Raw genomic sequence first — 19,137 nt, 5'->3', positions numbered from 1 at the left:
TTCCATGAGAAGAGAAAAAAGATACAGGTCAAGTGTGGTGCTGTGTGTTGTTAGTTCAAGGCCAACCTGATCTACATAGTGGGTTCTGGCCAACCAGGGATAGAAAGTGAGGCCTTGTGTCAAAATATAACATAACAAACTAGGCGGCATCCAGTGCCTGGGCTTGAGGAACAGGTTTAGGAATGAGCTTAAGGCCTGGGCTTGGATTTAACATCTTGAACAGTGGCAAGGAGGGCACTCTCCCAGGTTTCAGAAGAGAGCATTTGGGGGGGTGAGGAAGGAGAAAGGTGGGTGGAGATGGTAGAGGAAAGAGGGGAAAGGAAAGAGAGAGAGACAGAGACAGAAACAGAGACAGAGTCCAACCACTTTAATGTAATGGCCTGGCTTCCCTCTCTGCAGCCACCAGGCTTGCACAGGGTGGTGTCAAGGGTTTTTTGTTTGTTTGGTTTTTGCCTCCTGAAATACCCTTAGCTCTATGCTTAGCTCCTCAACTCCCAGTTTGGCTCTTACCTGTCCCATCATGCCCTTCTCTGGCCTCCTAATTTTCTCCTATGTTTTTGTTACCACAACCTCAGGATGTGGCCTCTGTCATCCACAAGCTGGGAGTCCCAGGGGAATACAGACAGTGGACATTTGTTCCTCTTTCTCCTGCTACCAACTTCAGCCTTCTTCTAAGGAAAAAGCCTTTCCGAGGTTCAGCCTTGGTGTGCTGCTGAAGCTGACTCCACAGTTCAGCCCGGGGTCATCACAAGACCCTGGGATGACCAATCACCATAGACCCCTCTTCTAACTACATGTAATTGATTCAAAGCTCAATTAATTCTATAATTCAGCATTTTCTGGACTCTTAGGAGGAAAGCAAAACTGAAAGACGCTGGTGACTCCATTCCAATCTGTTGCTACTGAGCCTGAAGGATCCATACACCTTTGCCACACAGGGCCTGCAAATCTTCTCAGCCAATAGACACCTTTCATGCTACCTAAACAAACTTGGATTCAGTTAGCCACTCATGAGGTCCTGGTTTACACACACACACACACACAGAGAGAGAGAGAGAGAGAGAGAGAGAGAGAGAGAGAGAGAGAGAGAGAACTAGCTATCTATAAATTCCTTATTTACAAATTTGTCTCCTGGCCAAAATTTACACATAAACCCCAAATCAATCCTCAGGGTACTTTTGTGTTCATACACAACATGCACAGAAAGGACCAGATCAAGGGAGACATCCAACATGCTCATCCCCAGCTGACCTCACTTGAATCTGCACCTGCCTTCTTGTTCCTACCCCTTCCCATCCTGCAGGAAAGCCCCCATCCAAGGTCCACTTAGCACCACAGTCCTGTGTTTCTATGCTCTTTATTGAGGCTTCTGCGGCTTGCAAACTAGCTCCTGTGTGAAAAGGGACAGTGACATGCTTTGTAGAAAATAGGAGTTAGATAAACCTTGTTCAGGCACAAGGTACAGTTCTATAGGTCATGAGTTCAACTCCTTAGCAATACATATTAAGTGAAATACATAAAGCAAGATTATAAGGGGATGGAGAGATGGCTCAGCAGTTAAGAGCACTGCCTGCTCTTCTGGAAGTCCTGGGTTCAATTCCCAGCAGCCACGTGATGGCCCACAACCATTTATAACCTCTGGTTCCAGAGGCTCTGATGCCCTCTTCAAGCACCAGATGCATGTAGTACACATACATGCATGCAGGCAAACACTCATATGCATAAAATAAAAATAAATACGTGTTTTAAAATACATAGTTCAAGACGGTGGTGGTGGCGCACGCCTTTAATCCCAGCACTCGGGAGGCAGAGGCAGGTGAATCTCTGTGAGTTTGAGGCCAGCCTGGTCTACAAGAGCTAGTTCCAGGACAGGAACCAAAAAGCTACGGAGAAACCCTGTCTCGAAAATTAAAAAAAAAAAATATATATATATATATATATATATATAGTTCAAACGGTCGGAGCACTGGCTGAGAGGAATGTAGCGCCACCCACAGAGCCCGAGATCACCGGTTCGAGTCCCAGGTAAGGTAAGTTTGTACTGTGTGTCTGTCTGTGCTGTGTGTGACTGTAACTGTGTGTGAGTGCCTCTGTGCTGTGTGTGAATGACATCTGCATGCATAATTAATTGGAAAAAAAGTTTAAAATATGTAGTTCATTGTAATAAAATGTCTATGACATTTTTATAAATAAAGATGTACTTGTCAATAATGACATTTAATGATGAGAGTTAAACATGTATGATATATAATTATTTTGTGATATAATGTGAGTATTAATGTTATTTGATATACTTATTTGGTTTTAATTACTTCTTAAAACTTATTTTGGGGGACACACGAAGGGGAGTGAGTGGGAATCACAACTTGTGAGAGTTCCTGTGATCAAACTCAGGCTTTTATGTGCAGATTCGTCTCACAGTCGGATCTGGAACATATTAAATACAACAGGAACGACCAGCGAGCGCTCCTCACACTCACTTCCTCTCACAGGGATGCGCAGAGCAGGCCTGTTTTATGTCTTATTTTCTGAGTGTGGCAGAGGCAATGGGCTCATGATGACATGATTGTCCAAATGAGGCCCTTTAAGAGGTGAAGTGCCACGGGGAGAGGAGAAGTCCTGTCCTGGGGACTGTTTCCTGGCTGCCATCTCTTATAGCAGTGGTCCTCAACCTTCCTAATGTTTGCACCCTTTAATACAGTTCCCCATGTTGTGGTGACCCCCCAGCCATAAAATTATTTCATTGCTACTTAATAGCTGTAATTTTATGACTTTTATGAATATAATGTAAATATCTGACATGCAGGACGTCTTATATGTGACCCCTGGGAAAGAGTGGTTCGGTCCCTAAAGGGTTTCTACACACAGGTTGAGAAGCTTTGTCCTACAGGAACCTGAAGATGCAGGTTGACTTCACCCCTGTGAAGGCAGGAAGAGGGGAGCTTGCCGAGTGAACCTGTAGGCTTGGAGACCCACCAGCTAGCAAGCAGATGCCCTGGGGCCTGATGAGATAACAGTGGAGCTGGGCTGCAGTGGGTTTCTAAGTGTCTTCCATCTTCTGGTGTCTGCAGAGAGGCTCAGAAGTGAAAACCTTACAGGGAGCTGAGGGCATGCTAACGGAGGCTGCAAAAGGCTCACCCCAGCCTAAGCTGCTGGCTCAGTTTCTAGGACAGAACGTTACTCAGGTGGGAGGGCATGGAGGCCTCCATCTTTTAGAGCTGAGGACAGCGAAGAGTGAATCCCTTCGATGCTAACTGCATCTGTTCCTTAATAATGAGAACTCGGGAGTCACTTAAGCTTACAAGGCTCTTCCTGAGCTCTGCTCTGGTCTCATGTGACTGCGCTACCACAAGAAACAAGATAGGAAAATGCAAGTGGCCCCAGGCAAGTCTTCCTTCCTCACTGGGTTGGTTCTGGCTCTCCTGGGAGAGCACACCAAACTGAGCTCTTGTTGAAAGCAGCAGGAGGAGGCGGGGCACCCCAGAATCTAGGAGGAACAGCAGGGGCTGAGGATGGGCGCTCCTGCAGGTTACCTTTCCTGTGCTTCCTGTGCCATCCACAGCGGTTCTCCTCAGTAATTGCTTGTCCTGGGAAGCCCAGAGAGAGTGGACCAGGTGCTTGTTTGGCATGAAGTATCTACCGCAAGATGCCGTAGCAGGGCTAATCTCAGCTCAGTCTCTTGCTAGCCTGGGACCTAGAGCAGGCTCTCAAGCCCCTTTGTGCCTCATTTTCCTTGTCTGGAAAAAAACGGGGGTTATAACGGAACAGCTTCCTCACACTGAAGTTAGGATGGGGTGAAGTAAGGGGTGCAGAGCACCTAGCAAGGGATGTGCCGGCCCATGAGACCCACTCACTCCCTGCCTGCTCACCTCTGAGAATAGCACTAGTGTGGAGTCCCAAAGCCAAGCTCAGCCTGCAAGGATTCAACGGACACCCATCTCCTCTTCTGCTGTCACCAGCTGCCATCAGCCTTTCCCCTCCCAGGATGGTCATCAGCACACTCAGGTACCCAGAGGGCTCTCCTGAGAACGTCCTTGTGGTCCTAGCTCCCCAAAAGGATGTGAACCAGTACCTTAGGAAGATGTCAAGAAATAACCAGGGATACCCAAAAACTACTGTCCACTCCAAGAAAGCTTCATCCACTTCCCCATTGCTACCTGGACACCAGGCGGAGCTCACAATGGTGTTTGTTATAATTTTCTTAATTGCCACACAAACATGAGAGATTTGGGGTCCGTTTTATGAGTCCGCAAGATGAGGGACCCCAAAAGCCTCATAGGTGGTGAAGAGAATGTCATAGTCTAACTATGCACTAAAATTGCCCCAGTGACCTTTAAACTGTCGAGGCCATTCCCACCAAATCTCTCATGTTTATGTGGCAATTAAGAAAATTATGATGAACAGCATTGTGAGCTCTGTCTGGGGGTGTAGCTCAGTTGACAGAAGGCTCATTTAGCATGTAAGCATCCCCCAGCACTGCATAGACGGGGCACAGTGGCACATGCCCCCAATCCCAGCACTCAGGAGGTAAAAGCAGGCCTCAAGGTCATCCTGGGTTACACAGCTAGTTCGAGGCCAGCCTGAGCTGCTGACCCCAGACCCCCACCATAAACAATCCCTAATTAGAGAAAGGATCTAGAGGGGCTTAGGAGTATACAATCCAGGCTGAGAAACAGACTCTCTGTGGAAAGACAGGGTGTGCCAAGTGTTTGTTTGTTTTATCTTCCTTCTTTGGTTTCTCTCCTTTTCAAAATAATCCACCGCTTTTGGGATTATCTGTGCGCACTGGCTGCCTGCTATCACATAGACCCCATCCTCACACAATGCAGGTCTCCTGAAAACCCGAATAGATCTGCCACCCATCAACTGCAGGGGGTAGTGGGGAGGGTGTGGATATTACAAAGGCTCAGCGTAACTTACTAGCTTCTAACAACCTGGCCGAGGAACGAGTCTCATGAAAATACCTTGACTTCGTTCCCATCACCCCCTGCCCCATGTCCCCACGTCCCCCTGCACAGCCTCCAGGCCTGTGGAGACTCAGCTGGGATTTTTCTGTCTCCCGTTTGCTTCTGTTCAGTGTAATGACCTGTCAAGTGAGTTTGAGCAGCCTGAAGAAGGGGAAAGGTTTCCAATTAGAGCCAGAAGCTTTGCACTGACACTGCCAGCTCCGTTTAGCCAACAAATATTGGGCACCTACTGCATGCTAAGCACTGTGGGACACAGCCTGTGAGGGGCACAGAGGGAAATACCACAGTCAGATGGTCCCATTCTAGAAACAGACAATGACAAAACATATTGTTAGAAAGTGTGCACGTGGTGCCAAGTTCTAAGGATGCCATTTTAAACAAGGGGGTTAGAAAAGGATTCACTGGGAAGGTGGTAGGAGTGATCGGAGGTGGGAAGGGCTAACAGCTCCACTTCTAGAAGCCCCAGCCCACAGGCTGTGCCATCCTCATCAAGGGAGAAATCCCTAAGGTTTGCTGAGTGCAGAACCCATGGCAAAGCCCACTCGAAACCAAGACTTACAGTAACGACAAGACAGTGAGGCCCGTGCTCTCATCCCCATTTCCTGGAAGAGGAAACGGAGGTGAACAGAGAGGCTTTGTGATTGACAAGGACCTGAGTTTGATCCCCTGGAGCCCACATAGAAATATGAGGAGCAATGATTACTCACCCTTGTAGCCCAGTGCTGGGGAGTGGAGACAGACACATCCTGGGGGCTCACTAGCTGCCAGGCTAGCCCAATAGGTAAGTCCCAAGCCAATGAGAAACCCGGCCACAAAGGTGGCAGGTTTTTCTGAGGTGACACCCAAGGTTGACCTCTGACCTCCACATAGAAGTGAATATGCACACTTGTGTAACTGCACATGTATGAACACACACAAAGGGAGAAGAAAAGACCAACCCAGCTTATCAGGATTGGCCAGCCATGTACAAGGCCACTCGTCGGGTATTGGCTCTCATTCTTCAGAGCCATTTGAGCCTCCCTGTGTCGGGAGAGATAAGGAGGCATGCCAGCTAGGAAGTCCAGCTCTGCTCCCAGAATGCCCCATAACCGCTGCAACCGGAACACTTGGGAAACTAACACGCAGCTTCCCAGCACCTCTGGAAAGCTGAGATCAGAAGGAAAGACCTTGAGGTCCTGCCCAGAATGGGAGGGGCTCTTTCACACACTGATCTTATAACCAGTGAGGTGGGGGGTAGCGAGGTGTGGGGTGGCAGGAGGGGGCCTGGATACTGGATTTCTCAGAAGAGTTCAGCTCCCTCCATTGTCTGTCACTGTTGCCAGTTTTACTTTCAAAGAACACTTAAAAATAGCATTGCAAAAGAAGTTGTGATCAACTACAGCCACAGTTTCATTTTTATAGCTACATTTTAATATTGAAGAAAAAAATGATAGTGGCAGGATAGAGGAAACAGAGCCAGCAACATCATACCCATCTGTAAGCACCTATCTGCCTCACTTCACTGCGACCAGCAGAAAAATCACAGGCTGGTCCAAGTTTGGAAACCATCAGTACAAGAGAACTCCCAGCAGGTTCTTAAATTAGGGGGACTCAAAGATCTGAGTATCTGTGATGACTGTTAAGAAATATCAGTGATGTGATGAAGATGACAGTGATGGTGTTGGTGGTGATGGTGGTGATGGTGATGATGTTGGTGATGTTGGTGGTGATGGTGGTGATGGTGGTGATGGTGGTGGTGTTGGTGATGATGATGGTAATGATGATGATGGTGATGATGGTGATGGTGATGATGGTGATGGTGATGATGATGGTACTGTGATGTGATGATGAGGATGATGATAATGGTAATGATAGTGATGTGGTAATAATGGTAATCATGGTGATGGTGATGTTGATGCTGGTGATGATGGTACTGTGATGTGGCAATGAGGGTGATGATAATGGTAATGATGGTGATGTAGTAGTGATGGTGATGATGGTACTGGTGATGTGGTGATGATGGTGATGATGATGGTGGTAATGATGGTGATGATAATGGTAATGATGGTGATGTGGTAGTGATGGTGATGATGGTACTTGTGATGTGGTGATGATGGTGATGATGATGGTGGTAATGATGGTGATGATAATGGTAATGATGGTGATGTGGTAGCGATGGTGATGATGGTACTGGTGATGTGGTGATGATAATGATGATGGTGATGATGGTGGTGATGTGGTGATGATGGTGATGTGATGATGATTGTGATAGTGGTGATGTCATAGTGTCATAGGGACCTATTGGTTGTTTGTTTGTTTATAGGAACTTCTGAAGTCCACCTTTTATGAACCAGATCCTCATTCTACAGTGGGAGAAACTGAGGCACAGGGGACTTGGGCATTTGTCAAGGTGAGAACAGCAAAAGCTGGTTTTGACCAAAGCAGATTTGAACCCAGGCCATGTGGTGCATTGTAGTATACCATCACCAGCAAAGCTTCCCAGGTTTCTGCTGATGGTGCGTGCAGGAGACAAGGCCTAGGAGTGGGAAAGAGGTTCAGCTTCAGACTCTCTGGAGAGAGCAAGATGCTTGGGGGACCTTGTGCTCAATGGCACAGAGCAGCTGTGTCGTCTGCCTGAACTCTACTGGGAGTCAGAGCCCACCTGGGAGCCCATAAGGAAAGATCCCGAGGCCGCCAAGTGCCTGCTAACTTCTTCCAGCCTGACGTGTGTGCCAGTGGCCTGGTGCACCTGCCATGCTTTGGCGTTTAGATGCTGCTCTCCTTGAAGGCTGAGCCCTCTCTAGTTCTTACCTACCTGTGAGCACAGACAATCGACCCCCCTATGTGATGTCCATTCCTCCTCCTCTGCCCTCAGATCCCAAAGCAATCTTTATAGAACTAGAAATTCCTCTGCCATCAGCTAACCTATAGAGTGTGTCACATACTGACCCCTGTTCCAAGACTCTCTCTAGGGTATGCTGGGAAGATGCTATACTGATTCCCATAGTACAGGGGGTAAACTGAGGCTACAAGGCCAGGTCTCTGATCCATGTCACAGGTGGAGATGTAGGATCCCTGGCATACTTACTGGACTATCAGAAAACAGCAGGGTGCCTACGGTCACTGGTGACACTGCCCCCTACTGGTCAGATGGTCTAATTGCAATGACATCTTGCTTCACCTCTGCCCGGGACGGCGTGGAGCTACAGCTTAAGAATTCTTACTACAAAGACACTTCTGCAGTTCCCTTATGCTCAGAACTCCAGTAAGTCAGAAGAACTGGGGAACAGCCCCTGGCAAGGAGCACAGGAGGGCTCAAGGGCGTCCACTTCCTGACTATGAGAATTCAAGGTTTAAGTTGGGTGTCAGCAAGGGTCTGGTTTGAGAGCCTGCATCAACTGCTCCTTCACAGTAGGACTCTGGAGACTGAGAATCCATGAGCATAGTTGCCTCCGTATAGTTTGCACAATGACAACTGTACACCTGTGGTCCAAGGTTCCTCCTAGAACTACGCAGCTAAGGAGAAGGCCCTGGCTGGGGAGAGACCCCAGAACACCATAGATTCCCGGGTAATTTTCTGTCAACCCCAAAGCTTCAGCTGTGGGGGGGGGATGTCCCCTCCCGGGACCAGTGGGTGGTTGATCCAGGAAAGCTGGCTCTCAGCTCCCTGCTCTTTATAGGGGGGTGGGAGGCCCCTGAGATGTTGGTGACCGACCTGGCACTGAAGCCCCAGCCTGCCTTTGTAGTTGGATTTGGGGATTCTTGCCTCTTTCTCTCTTTGTTTCCCAGACGTAAATCAGCTTGCTCAACTGAGCTCTGATCGGGTTGTGATCAAAATCAAGGGGACCAGCCAGCCAGAGGCTGAGAGCTCCAGAACTGTGAGCTATAGCATACTTACTTCTTTCTAAGCTTATCGTCTTGGGTATTTTAATGCTGCGATGGGAAAGTGGCTAACACAGACGATCAGCATCTGTTTGTCTACTCCCAAGACCGCCCTCTACAAAGGCTTCATCACCCAGAACATGTTACACATCCTCTTCTCTCACGATCAGCTTTATCAAATGAATATTATCATCTTTATCCCATGCTGCAGAAGAAGAACTCTGAGAAATTCACTTCACACAGTCATTGGGTAGCAGAGCTGGGGTTCAAAACCAGCTCCAGCCACCAGTGGGGGCACAGGTGGATCTCTGGGACAGCCAGAGCTACACAGAGAAACTTTGTTTCAAAGAGAGAGAGAGAGAGAAAAACCCAACCCAGTTTCAGACCCCAGACCCCAGGCAATCTTCTGCCTCTTCTACATGCCCTAGGCCTGTAGAATCACAAGTTGATACCCGGTGTTTGTTAAGAAAAATAACTAAAATCAAACCAGTGAGCTCCGTGTCCTGAAGGAAGTGCAGTCAGTGTGAAGAACTCTCAGGAATACAATGGACTCGTGAGGAATGGGGAGTAGGACACTTGCATAGTGCATATGAGGCTCAGGGCGCAATCTTTAGCACCGTGCAGGTGCGAGCACACACACATGCACACATGGATAGAACATAAGAAACTGGGCACTTCACATCTTGGAGCCCAGCAATAAAGTAGCAGAGACGAGTATGGAAAGTGAGAAACCACAGGCTGCCCGTTGGTTACATAAGTTTAAAGGCATGCTCAAAACGTCTACCTGTCATCTGAAGGGTGACTACTAACAGCACAGAACAGCATTGCCTATGAAGGGAAAGGAGTAGGGAGCGAGGAAAGTGGTGTCTGGGGATAAAAGAGACTAATTGATGGAACACCGGGAGAGAGGTTCACGCGGGTGGAAGGCGTGTCTTAGGAAATGAAGGCGAGAAGTAAGTGGACTTCTGTGCCTTCTACTGCTCTGCTGTAAACCTATCCATGTGTGCATGTGTGTGTTCTCGCACCTGAAGGAACAGGAGTTCAAGGTCATCCTCAGCTACTTAGTGAGTTTAAGGCCTGACTAGGCTACACGAGACCCTGTCTCAAAAATACAAAATCCTGCTAATCTCCAAAGCCTCGGCATCTTCCGTGGATAACTGAGAGGTGGTGGACAAGACTGGCAGAGTTACCGGAAGTGAATTCCCACTCACGCCCTTCCCCGCCCACTCTCCCAGACAGATATTAGCCTAGGACTAAGACAAAGCTCAGGCGTCCTCAGCGGATGGATGGATGGACGCTGTGATGGCTATTCTTGGTTGTCAACTTGACTACATCTGGAATTAACTAAAACCTAAATGACTGGGCACACCTGTGAGGGACTTTTTTTTCTTAAGTAAATCATTTAAAGCAGGAAGAGCCACTTCTAATCCAGATCTTTGAGAAAGGAAGAGACACCATTAATCGGGGCCACGCCTTCTGCTGGTGGCTGTATAAAGGGCGTGGAAGAAGGAAGCTGGTTCTTTGCCTGCTTACTTCTGCTGGCAAGTCCACTTCTCCACTGGCATTAGAACCTACTTCCTTGGAATTCTGGAATCCAGAGTATACGGAAGTCCAGCTGCTGCATCCAGCCTCGTGGGCTGAACAACTACAGGATTCTTGGTTGTCCTGTGGGTAGACAGCCATTGTTGCACTAATTGGACCACAGCTTATAGGTCGTTCTAATAAATTCTGTGTGTGTGTGTGTACATCCTACATCAGTTCTATTCCTCTAGAGAACCTTGATTAACACACACACACACACACACACACACACACACACCATACAGTCGGGTGGAAGGAAACAGCAATGGTCCCCTCAGACAGGCAAGTTAAAGGCAGGACCTGCCCATCTGTCTCAGCCTCCTGGTTGGCCCCTGGTCTTGCTTTTGACCATAGTTGTTAGTTCTCTTGAGAATTGGTCTAGCTGACTCTGGGAGCCACAAGCAGACCCAGACTAAACTGAGGGGTCCCCAGGTCTATGCCATGAGTCCTCACCTCCAGACTTTTGAGAAGGTGGCTTGAAGGGATACACCAAGCCTCCCAGGGCTTCAGCTAACCACCTCCAGGAGCCTCACTGCCCCTGTTGAGGTGCCCTGTCCTGCATCTGGTGACTGATGAGCATGGCTGCTCCCAGTCACTGCATCTTCTGTAGAAAGGGGACCATTCCTTGGGGTGCATGCAATGGCATCTGCCACCCCCAGACAGTCTCTCACTCAGTTAGCACTCTGCTGGTCTCGCTACACCCCACTAGTCCCTGTACTCAATGAGATCCCTCTCCACCAGAGTCAGGGCCCCCAAGATCACAGGCACTGGACATCTGCCAAGGACAGTCTCTGTCCCTGGAACGGGCCCTGAGCGCCTCCTGTCCACACAGCTGCAGGGCTTACTCAGGCCACACCACCTGCTCCAGTACCTCCACCTGGCCCAGCCCCAGCTTGGCTCTGCTCCGTCCCCCCCCCCCCCCCGCTTCTACCTCACTTCTCGCTGTCTGCCTCCACTGAGACACCAGAGCAGCAATCGCTGCTAATGTCTTGAGTGGGGGTCATGGACTCCCCTGCTTAAAGTCATCCCCATGCCCAGCAAAACAGCCATTTCCCTGTCACTCTTCCTAGGGTTGTATGCAGGACTCCCTGTTCAAAAGCAGTCCTCCTGCCACCTCTGGCCCCTCCCATCCATCTCCTCCTCAGCACTGAGCTGAATCTATCTGGATTCTTTATATGCAACTCTTTCTTTTGTTTTCACTGCTTCACAAAAGACCTGCTACTGGGGCATTAGGGGACAAATACTGCACTTCACCCGCTGCTGGGGTCCCTACTGCCTAAAAAGGGTCTTAACCCAGGGTAGACACCACCCATACTTGGGGGTGTGGAACAGAGGCAACTCCATAAATGACAGTGACCTTCTACATGTGGATCCTGCATCAACCATGTGGGAACACATCAGACACATGGGTCTGTGAGCCCCATCCCAGCCTCACAGATCCTCAAACTGAGAGTCCCGCAGGGGAATCTGACACAGTAGCTGGAGCTGAATCTGCAATCATGCCCTTGTTGCCTCTGGTGACTGGATGAGTGGCCGGATGGTGGAGAAGTCAGCCCACACCCTGGATGGACCACTGTGCTCTGATGGCCTAGGCAGCAGGATTGCAAAGCTGGGCAGGGCTTCAGAAGTCCGTGGGTCCCTTAGTAGGAGGGCGACTCACTGAGAGCTCAGACTCTGGAAAGCCTCCGTGAGCTCCAGACACGTGTGGCTTGGAGATAAGATGTCCGGCTTGTCCCTACTGGTCTGAGCCGGCTTGTCCCTGACTGGTCTGGGCACTGATTTCAGTATAGACAACCCCAGGCAAGTTGGTTGGTTGAGCCCCATGATCCCTTCATCCTCTAACCCCCTCCCCTAACCCATTGCTCACTGGAGACAGACAGTGGGTCAGGGGAGGGGGACTAGAGGAAAGGGACAAGGAAAGGGACAGGAGAAAGATGGGGAGAATATAAAACCTATGAAGGTGAAGGGGAGTTTTACAGGGAAGGAAAGATGGGGTGCAGAGCAGACAGACAATTGCAGAATCTCCAAAGCATACCACAGTGGCACAGGGAGGGCAGGCAGGCAGAGGGGAGGTGGAGATGCTGGCCAGGGCCAGGGCCAGCCACACAGGTGCTTCCGATGGTTGGCCTGAATTGCCTCCTAACTGACTTCAGGCTATCTCTGCTCCAAGCAGCCCCCAAACGCCCGCCACCTGCCATCAGTGGTTGGCACAGAAAAGCCACTTATGTAAGGTGCGTGCTGCTGAAAGTGGCTTCATTCACAAGTCCCTGCCTGTCACTGTGGAGATGCAGTGAAGGGAAAAGAGGAAAGAACAGGACAGCTGGAAGCATCAGGCAGGAGCTGAAGCGGAAGAGAATTCCTCTTTCCATCTCTCTTCCCAAACCAGACACGGCTTGATGCCATGAGAAGAGCCCCTGTTGGTGGTTAATTGTGGGAATTGTGGGAGGTGGGCGCACCCCAGCCTCTTGAACCACGGTCTCCTGCTCTCTGGCTGGCTCACTGAGGCAGAGTTGGCCACGGCTCCAGTGCAATGAGATTCCAGGCTGCATTATATCATTAAAGCTAATGAGAGCAGGACAACAGCCTCAAGGAAACTGGTGCCATGTTAGAACCCAGAGTCCCCCAAAGTTAGCAGGAATGGGGACAGAAATCAGAGTGTGTGTGGGAACCGGGTCCAGATCTGAGTTCTGTGCAGCCTCTTTGGTGCAGAGGCCTGGCCTCAGGGAGCAGCTCAAGTCTCTCTACACACTAGTACTGTCTGAGTGTCATCTACACAAGGACTCCGTAGTCTTCCAAATGCCTTCACTTAGAGCCCTGGGCACTGTGAACATGCAAGTGCCCACACTCAAGAGTTTGGGAATCAAAAGACGCCTGATAACAAGTTACTAGGGGATTTTGTGGATCACATAGCAAACCAGCCATTAATCCAGGTCCTCGGCCTCCCAGGTGCAAGTGAGGGAAGGCTGGTACCTGCCACCCTGCCCAGCCAGCCAGACAGCACCTTTGACCTTTCTCAGTTCTCTGCTGCCTCTGCCACCCCTGCAGATCTGATTGATACCAAGTCCTTCTCTGCTGCAAAACCCAAGCCTGCCTCACAGGTAGGAAGGCATAGACTGCATTACTATAGTGCAGATGACAACCACAGCTGTACCGACCCTCCGCCCACCCCACCCCAGAAGCCTCCGACATCAGTCACTGCTTGGGACAAGGAGTTAAACTTCTGCACAGAATTTCATCCATCCATGCGCACTGTGCTTCAAGGCGTCCAGAGACCCCTCCTGTGCCCTCCCCCAGCCCAAAAGCACATATTTCCCAAAGGAAATGAGACCTTGTCCCAGTATTCAGCCTGGGTCTGAGTACACCATGGGGACTCAACAAGGGAATCCACAGCAGTGAGTGTCAGACAAAAGAGGGAGCTGCCTGCAACAGATCTGAGGTGAGAGCAAAATCCCAACAGCCCTGTCAATGACTCATCACAATCAGTGAACACTAGTGGATCGCCTACTGCATACATGCCTCTGGATCGCCTACTGCATACATGCCTCTGACTAGACTTAAAAGGCAGCTCTCAGACTGACCCATCCATTAGTCAATCAATTAACATCTCACCCATCAGCTGCATTCAGCCAGTTGATAATGAGACCCTGCTGGGTTCATCTTGACAACCTAGCCCCCTTAAGGGCTCTACCATGTAGCATCTTAAGCCCTTGAGGAAGAAACCCCAGAAGAGGTAAGGACTCCTAGGTGGAAGAAAAGCAAAAGTCCACGCCTTGAGCTTATAAAATGGGATGACTCAGCAAAATCTCCAGGGCACCTGGAGCTATGGGAAACATAAACCTTGTAAATTTTCTCTAACCCTCCCTATGGACACCCTGAACAATGGCCTGGGACTTGCTTGGAATGTCTCAAGCCTGGTAGAAGAAGGTCATTGCGTCCACTTTACAGACGGGGAAACTGAGGCCTCAGATCCCACAGCAAGTCTGTCTTGCTCCCTTCTGGGTCTCACAGCTGTGTTCTGGACCCAGGGGTCCTTCTAGGCTCCCCTTTACCCAGGCTTGCCTCAGTGTGAACAATGTTGCTTTTAACACATCCCCCTCAATTCCCCCACCCCCAGCCCCCCAGCCAGGGTTATTTACCCCCATGCTTATTCCTTGTCAGCCTCAGAACTAAGCACCTGGCACTCATTAACTCTTAACTGTCCTTAATACTGTCACCACCCCCATTCTTCAGATGAGGTAAGTGAGGCCCAGGGACATGCAACTGTACCCACAGTAAGTGCCAAAACCAAGATCTCAGCTCAGGGGATCCATCGCCAGAGCCTGTGGTCTTAACCACAATACTGCTTTACCTTAACCACCTAACAGAGGAAACTGAGGCTCAGAGAGGTTAAGGGCCTGCCTGAAGTCACACAGCCCCAGCACCCACACTGCAGTTCCCAGACTGGCAGGCAGACAGGCAGCAGGGATGATGGGCTGTATCTGCACCGTCTCCTCCTCCGAACACATGAGCCTCTCCCATCCTGGGTGGCGGCAGAAGAATTTAGATGCTTCGACTCCAGCCCACCACTCCTTGGTCCTGGGTTTATTTTTATCCAAGTTAAGCCACAGCTTTTAACAGAAATAAACCCCACTACCTCAAAACTCCAGCTTGTCTGCTTACAGGACCCTGCTACCAGGCCCTTGCAAGAAAAAGACAGAACCATATGTTGGTTGGGGGGTTGAGGGGGAGGGTGACAGAAAGCCAGTGTCTGTGAGCAATACAGAAAAGGAAAGGGTTAATAAAGACTCTCATGGCCTACATACCCCACGTCCTACAAGCCACTACCACCCACCCCCCAGCAGCTACCCACCCCGAACACAGACACAGTGGCTAAGTGAACAGGGCAGCAGGAGCAGCTGGGACCTACACTCCTCCACCCTGGTGGACCCGTGGAAGCCCCTTCTACAATAACTATACATATCTGCCTCCAGGGCTCAGTTTCCCAAACCAGTACAGGTTTGGAGGACTGACGATTGTGTCCCTCCCGTACACCAGGGTAGGGATGGGAAGTGGGGGCTGCTAGGACATAGTGGGAAGAGGATGCATTGCTCGATTGTGTCCCTCCCGTACACCAGGGTAGGGATGGGAAGTGGGGGCTGCTAGGACAAAGTGGGAAGAGGATGCATTGCTCTCCCATGAAGGTAGAGTCCAGCAGGGCAAGGCCACGACTTGCTGTGTGATTAAGGGACAAGGTGTTGCCCTCTCTGAGCCCCTCTGAAAGTTGAGATTAGAGAAAGATACTAGTTCTCCCTAAAAGTACGGCCACCCTCTGCTTCAACAGCAGCACCAGCTGTCATGAAGATCAGGGGATCTGAATGAAGCCTTTGTCACCCAGAGCAGCTGGGGAAACTGAGGCCCAGAAGAGGAAGAGAAGCCCTGAGACTCCAAGAATCTTTCCGGAAGGTTCTGCCTGTTTCTCCCACTGGTGCACCCCAATGCACCACTGGTGTGACAGGAGAAGGCAGACTCCTGGCTCTCGGCCACCCCCAGGGAGGTGAGGGGGCAGGGAGATGGCTGGGAAGCTGTCTGGCCATCCCAGGCCTGGACTGTTCCAAGGGGCTGTCCTGCACTGCAGGGTTGGGAACTAGAAGCCGACTAGGGGAGTGTTCCATGGTAGCTGAGACACTTTCCTGGGGCCCTTGGGGTCTCCCTTGATAATCCTCCAAGCCCTGCAGCCTCCCCACAGCCCAGCAGTTGAACGGTTCACCCTCAATACATCAGTGGGCCTCAGTGTCCAGCCACAGTCCATCTGACCAAAGAATGTGAAGGTCCAGTATTTAAAATATCATCCATGGGCAAGCCTGCAGTTTCTTCACTTTCTATTCATACTTACAACCTCCTGGAGAGGCAGTTTCCTCAAGGTCACCCAGATGGGAAGCCAGGACTCAGGACCTTGGCACTAACCACCAGGCCACCTATGCTCTTCTGTGTCCTGACCCTGAGCTCTTTGATCCCTCTAGGACCTGAGGCTGAGTGACCCTCATGACATTTCCAACTTGCCAGTCCCTGGGGCTAACCTTGTCTTCTTTCTACCTCCTAAGACCAACTTCCTGAAGCAATTCCAGTGAATAGAGAGACTGAAGTAGCCTCTGAGTAGATCACAGTGCTAAAAATAAAGACTTTCCTTTTCAAAAAAAAAAAAAGGTAGAAGAATTAAGGCAGAAAGCAAAGTGGAATCTCTTCCCATATATCACAGATTACTGGCAAAAGCATTTTAAAATTAAAGACAAGCTTTGGGATTGAGTGGTGAGGGGCCTCTGCTTCCTACTAGCTAAAGGTTAGTGTGGGGCTGCCCTCTTGGGATGTCAAAGAAAGAAACTGGTGTGGGGTGAGGTTCAGCTAGTCCTGAAACTGGGGGCCTAGGAATGGAATTCCTGTCCTCCTCCTCAATGATGAGATGGGCTCAGTGACAGGGTTCCTGTGTCACAACCACACACATACCTCCTTCCAGTCTCTTACAGGTGACACCACCTGTAAAAGCACCCTTAGCTTGTCGGGCAGCCTACTGCTTGGTCATTCATGCCAAGATAGAAGGTGGTGCTTTCATGGATCCCTGCTCTCCCATCTCAGGACAGCTGAGTTTGCAGAACCCACCACAATTCAATTACTCAGCGGGCCCTGGCAGAGAGCCCCATCTGAGCTCAGCCCTAGGCAAGCACTGGCCCAGGATTCCCAGGCAAGGGTTAACCTTCCAGTCTCAGGTGACTCTCTCCCAACCAGGGCCAAGGTGCCCACCCACCAAATCAGAGCACCCAGAGGCCCCCTGTATCTGACTAGCCAAGAAGGGTTAACTTCAGGAGCTGCCAATGACTCTCCCCAGCTTCTGCTGCAAAGAGGGCAAGATGGGCAGAAGCTACTCTCTCACTCACGTTGCCTGAGCAAGCACACATTTGCCCCCTCCCTGGGCACTGAGCTAAAATCTCATTTGTCTCTAGAGTGTGTCTATACTGATAAAACCCTGCAGAACGCAGGCAGAGAACTATGGCCATTTCTCAACAGCCCTACCTTCCCCACGACCCTCTCTTCCAGCTGATGCACACACATCTCAGTTAGGGTAATGAGGTCTCCTAGTTAATTTGCACAACCAGGAAGAATGTCACTCACCAGGACAGTAGAGGATTGCAGCAGAATGGGTGAGTCAAATTCTTGCCAACTCCTTGCCTTCCCTGCCGGCAGAGAGATGTTAAGTACTGGAGACTTGGCTTGAAAGATCAGCAGTCGTGCCTGAAAGAAAATTGTGCATTTGATTCTCCTGGCCTTTCCAAAATAAAATCAAGGCATCAGCACACACACATGCCCCTAAATCATGCAAAAGCAAGACAAAAAGAAATACCCCCAGCAGAGGCGAAAACTAAGTACAGTTGGAGTCTGCAGACGGTGGGCAGTGATTCGCTCAGACTACTCCACATGGATGGAAGGTTTTGTAAGTCTCTCTCTCTCTCTCTCTCTCTCTCTCTCTCTCTCTCCTCTCCTCTCCTCTCCTCTCCTCTCCTCTCCCCTCTCCTCTTCTCTTCTCTTCTCTTTTCTCTCCTCCTCTCCGGGCAGCGTAGGCAACTATGGACTGCGGGCAGTAGACAAATCAGTTGCTTCCCCAGTGCCCAATCCGGCTGTCACCACTACCGCAAAAACCCTGTGTGATCCGGAGGGAGGGGCAGCCGCTTCCCCGCCGCGTAGGGGAGCCGAGTCTGCCTCCCACCGCGATGCATTGTGCCGCGTTGCTTGCGGGAGGAGAGGTGGGAGGCCAGGAGGGGAGGCTGGGCGCCCCAGAAGGATCCGGATTGGCAGTCAGCACCACGGACAGCACCAGGACGCAAGCAGAGGGGAAGGGCGGCCGCCAACCCCAGACAGAAGACGGGAAGTTATTGGATGACTAGGGAAAGGGGGAGGCCAGAGTAGAGGCACAGGGACCGGTCTGTCAGACTGCATATGGGCCACCTCACTGCACACTTATGCTAATATTGCCAAGTGAACTGTAACTTCGCAGCCCCTCTCCCCTCAACAACCACTGGCCTTCACTGGTCTCTGTAAATGTCTCCCTGTAGCTTCCAAAATCATTCGCGTTGTTGCTGAAGTCTGCACCTCAGGCTCAGAAGACAGCCGGATGAACAAGGCTAGGAAAGCAAGGGTGCTTTAAGGGGACAGTGATTTGGTTAAACAGTCCCTGTGAAACCTTGGGAACATCACTTAATGTGTTTGGAAAATGAAGGCATGACTACTTCATTTTCCTAACGACGAGAAGAATGAGGCTAAAAAGACAGCAATTGGAATGCCCATACTAGGGGCTGCTACAATTCTAAAATCTCTAACCCATTCTATGATTCAAATGTTTTGATGGAGATAAAGGAGTTGACAGCCAACCAGGATGGCACATGCCAACCTGCAGCATGTGGTTTGAGTGGGATGGAGCTGAGAATTCTGGGAGTTCCAGAGCAGACATGATCCTCTGCCAAAGACCCATCTCCCCAAACCAGACTGGCTTTCTGAGGTAAAGTCACTACACACAGGAAATAAATCACTGGGGGGAGTATATACAATGGGAATGAGTTCCCATGGCACCAGCATCCCAGCTCCCAAGGGTTCTATTCCTGCCAACTGTGAGAAAGTGTTCGTGCTGGAGAAGGAACGGGAGAACTCAGACAAGCCAAGAGTCACTTAGAACCTCCCAGCAAAGCAAGGGAAGTCCTTCTCT

At 50.2% G+C, this 19,137-nt stretch overlaps 1 protein-coding gene across 5 annotated transcripts in view; it reads right to left on the bottom strand.

Moving 5' to 3' along the window:
- The window catches only part of Rph3a (rabphilin 3A), a 77,084-nt gene extending 58,854 nt beyond the window's left edge, over positions 1–18,230 (bottom strand). For 2 of the 5 annotated variants that reach the window (XM_041648781.1, XM_041648782.1), the window contains exons 1-2: positions 17,782–18,230; positions 17,553–17,672 (exon numbers count right to left, since the gene is read on the bottom strand). The gene's annotated coding sequence lies outside the window, so the exon portion shown is untranslated. The remainder of the gene's footprint in view (positions 1–17,552; positions 17,673–17,781) is intronic. The other 3 variants (XM_041648780.1, XM_041648778.1, XM_041648779.1) reach the window with 3 other exon arrangements.
- Positions 18,231–19,137: the final 907 nt, after the last annotated feature.

The sequence above is a fragment of the Microtus oregoni genome, unplaced genomic scaffold (genome assembly GCF_018167655.1).
Source record: "Microtus oregoni isolate MIOR12 unplaced genomic scaffold, Mior012 000003F_ref0000135, whole genome shotgun sequence".
In the NCBI taxonomy this organism is placed as follows: Eukaryota; Metazoa; Chordata; class Mammalia; order Rodentia; family Cricetidae; genus Microtus; species Microtus oregoni.
Note: the sequence above shows the minus strand (reverse complement) of the source record. Positions and strands in the feature narration are given on the sequence as shown.